The sequence below is a fragment of the Drosophila suzukii genome, chromosome 3 (genome assembly GCF_043229965.1).
Source record: "Drosophila suzukii chromosome 3, CBGP_Dsuzu_IsoJpt1.0, whole genome shotgun sequence".
Classification (NCBI taxonomy): Eukaryota; Metazoa; Arthropoda; class Insecta; order Diptera; family Drosophilidae; genus Drosophila; species Drosophila suzukii.
In genome coordinates, this window is record NC_092082.1 from 68,311,442 (window position 1) to 68,315,256 (window position 3,815).

Here is a 3,815-nt window from a genome sequence, read left to right on the forward strand (position 1 = left end):
GCCATAATTTAATTTCTTCTTAACTTAAAACCATTACTTTAAAATAGATTCAAATTTGGGACTCATTTTAGTTTATTTTCAAAATACTAAGGTTGTTTATTTTACATAAAATAATTTATTACAACATCTGGAGGTGTTACGTCTTGTGTAGATAGGGTGTGTTTTACAAAATAACTACCGGTTATAATGAGTCTTGAAGTACAAAATAACACATAAAAGGCTAAAAACAATTTATTCTTAACCTTAAACCATTGTTTAAGAAAATTAAATGAGTCTTTCAGTTTATAAATGTAGTTTGCTAAAACACAGAAATGACCTATCCCCGGAATCCCATCTCACATCTTTCATGGCACATTTATCAAAATATCAACACCCAGCCAAAAAAGGAGCCTTCCCAAATTTGCGGCTACCCATTTTGGAGGATATGTTGCATGTAAAACATTCGACGGCAGATAACAAGGGGCTGGCGAGTCCAGAAGATGGAAACTAAATGGGTTTACTTCGGCGAGAGAAGAACAGGAGGCCAGGGCAGAATGTGCATAAATCGCGTGAAAAATGTGAAAGAAGAAACAACATTTTGACACCGAAAAATAAGAGGAAAACTCAGCGCGGCGCTGACTAGATGATGATTATGAGTATGAAAAATTAATGATAGTCACAGCATGGCAACAGTTGCACGCACACGAGAAAAAATAAAAAAATCCGAAAAAAAGAGAATGAACGAGGGGGCAACGATGTAAATAGGCAGATTAAGCATACGCAACGTTGGCCACTTTGGCCAAGCCTTGTCAGCGTCAATTTTCCAAGGCTTATCCGTTAGTTACACACACAGCCAGTGAAAAAAAAAACGCAGACGGCAGGAAAATGCAACAGCTTTCCACTCTCGGCATTTTTAATTTTTATTACCATTTGCCTGATTTTTGCATTCAGTTATGGCTCTTACTTTGCATTGCCACATTCTCCCCACAAATCTCTCTCTATTTCGCCTTCTCCCGGCGCTGCGTGCATTTCTCAACGGCTCAGTAGCCGGGTCACACAGCCAAACTTTCTTTCTTCCCCGATTCACCATCAACTTGGGACTTACACTGGGAAAAAATCACAGAAATATCCTGTAGAATAGTTCTAAAATCTAATATTGACTATTAAAATAGCACGATACATTTAATCAAAATTAAATTTCCATCATGTCATTTTTATGTTTTTTCTAAGAGAGAAGTCTTCTACTGTTCACTTCATCCTTTATGGTGTGCTCAAAACACATAGTATCTTAGAAGGAATACGATTATTCACAATTTGTTATCCATAACCTGTAATAAAGGGTTTCCAGGTCTTCTCGAAATATAATATTTTTTATAAGCATACAAAAGCCATTAAAGCGTAGTTAAATTATTTTTGCTGTAATACCTTTTAATTTGTTATAACTAACTCTAATCAATTTTAATATTATTATATGAATTGAATTCTAAAATAAAAAATATTACTAGATTCTAACCCACAAGATAGTTTTTGATATTTGTTTCTTGGCTATAATTCCAAGAAACAAATATCAAACACTATCTTGTGGGTTAGAATCTAGTAATATTTGGTAATGTTTTCTTAAAACTTTAACCAATTTGGTGGGCATTTTCTCACCGTGCAGATCTGACTCTCGGCCTAATCGCCTCATCTTCCGCCATTCGCCGGCCATCCAAGATCCAAGTGTCACAGTCGTAGCCTCCATCTCGGAGGCTCTGTCTCCATCTCCATCTCCATCTGAGTCTCGGTCTCCGACTCCGACTCCGTCTCAATTCGCTGGGGAAATGCGTGTGCCGTTTTTCACCTGGCATTTCTCACAGCAACGGCGCTGCGATTAACGCCGACCAAGTTGCGTTTAATTGCCGCACTTTTATTTAATTCCTGTGCGGATTTACCCTGTCCGCGCCACGCTCTGGCAAAGGTTCAATTTTCCGCTTGTTGCCTTGCACTTAGTTGCAATTGCATTCTGCAGATTATGCAACGTCGCTGCTTAAAGGCCACTAATTAAGAATTGGCAATTAACTTGGAGATTTGATAAGTCAGTTAGGCAGTCGGGTTGTGCCCGGGGTTAAACGGTTGTTGACATACTTGGACGGCGGAATATATTTATGGCTAAGCCAAATGCAAGTGCTTCATCGTATCAAACAGACGACTTTTATCTCCATTTAATTATAATTAAAATTGTAGTATTAAATAAAAAAGACGTATCTCATGCTAGAAAGTTAGGTCCACAAATAAACTATAAAGATACTATAAGACCTTATGTTTCTATCTGGGCTGTTAGGAAAGGATACAATGTTTGATTGATTATAAATAATCTACATAGTTCTTATTTGTTTATAATATAATATTCTTAGATACTATATTCAAAGTTAAGTCATATTGTACTTTCGCAAATCTGTAATGACAGAACGATCTTTAACTATCATAATAAAAATCTAATTATATTTTCTAAAAATAAATTAATTGCTCATTAAAATCAATCCTCCCTTGATTTCTTTGTGTTGGGTCAGTCACGACCTTGGTGAATATCGACAAAGGGAACCTAGAATTTATTCCATTTCGAGTACTGACTGTTCTATTAATATGATCGTTTAAAGCACCGAATGCATGAGGCATTCCAGAATAAAGGGCTTTGCCTTTGGCTCCGGGTCTCATTACGTAAGCCGTTTGTTCTATGCCATGTTCGGTGTTCGGATCTGGGGTCTCTGTGTTTTGTTCCGTACTCGCTGAAGTACTTAAATTCAACATGTTAGCTGGGAGACTGCGGCCCGGGATGAAAAAGTGCGCAAATCTTAACAAACGACAGCGTCATCTGCTGCGCCTTGAGTTGTTTCTGGTGGTGTAGCTGTAGTCATCGTTGTCGTGGTTAGCGACGCTCGTAAAACATGTTTTTTCAATTAAAAAATCTACGAAATGCATCATAGTGCCCGCAGTGCAGCAACTACCATAGCCCGGCTCAATTCGCTGGAGGCACATTACTTGTAGCTGAGGCTCTAGCCCGATTCCACAAGTCCACAAGTCCATGGCTGTAAGCCTCCACTTAGTTAGTCAGCGAGCCCTAGAGTCTGGAGCCCTCCTCCTCCCATCTGGGAGCCCTCCTTCATCTTCTCCTCCTGAATCTCCTCTAGCTTCCTCAGGTGATGATGACGAAGATCGGTGGTTGTGAGCGTGTGACTTTATGCGGCAATTGTTAATATGACAAATTAATTTGTTACCCGGATTTGCCTTGCACCTTAATGTTTTGTGCATTAGGTTCTGTATATGGATAGGGTGTATTAAGCTATCTTAGCCTGGCCAAGGTAATTCGCTTTTGCCCCAAGGCAGCAGAGATGCTTAAATAAATGTTACCACATTTTCCATTACAGAAATAGAAGCAGATTTGTCTAAGGTTAAAAAAATATATATTAGTATAATAACTACGAAGACATATAAGTAACTGAGACTAAAATAGTTAACTAATCTACAAACTTAAGATCATGTGGGTATGGGTATTTCCTCTGATTCAAAACAATATATAATGAATTGATAAATAATATGATTTACTTCACAAAAGGAGAAGTGCAAAATATACCAAAATGGCAATCCTTTGAAGTATGAATCAAAGTATACATACATTATCCACTTCAAACTACTATAATAGTCTATTAAACTGGGTATTACACCATCCCGTGAACGAATTCTTTCCAACCTGACAATATTTGTCATCCGAGTGACCACTACTTCAGCATTATGGTAATGGATCTCATTCCATCATAAATATGCCGCGAAACAATCACGAATTGTCAACATAACTAATC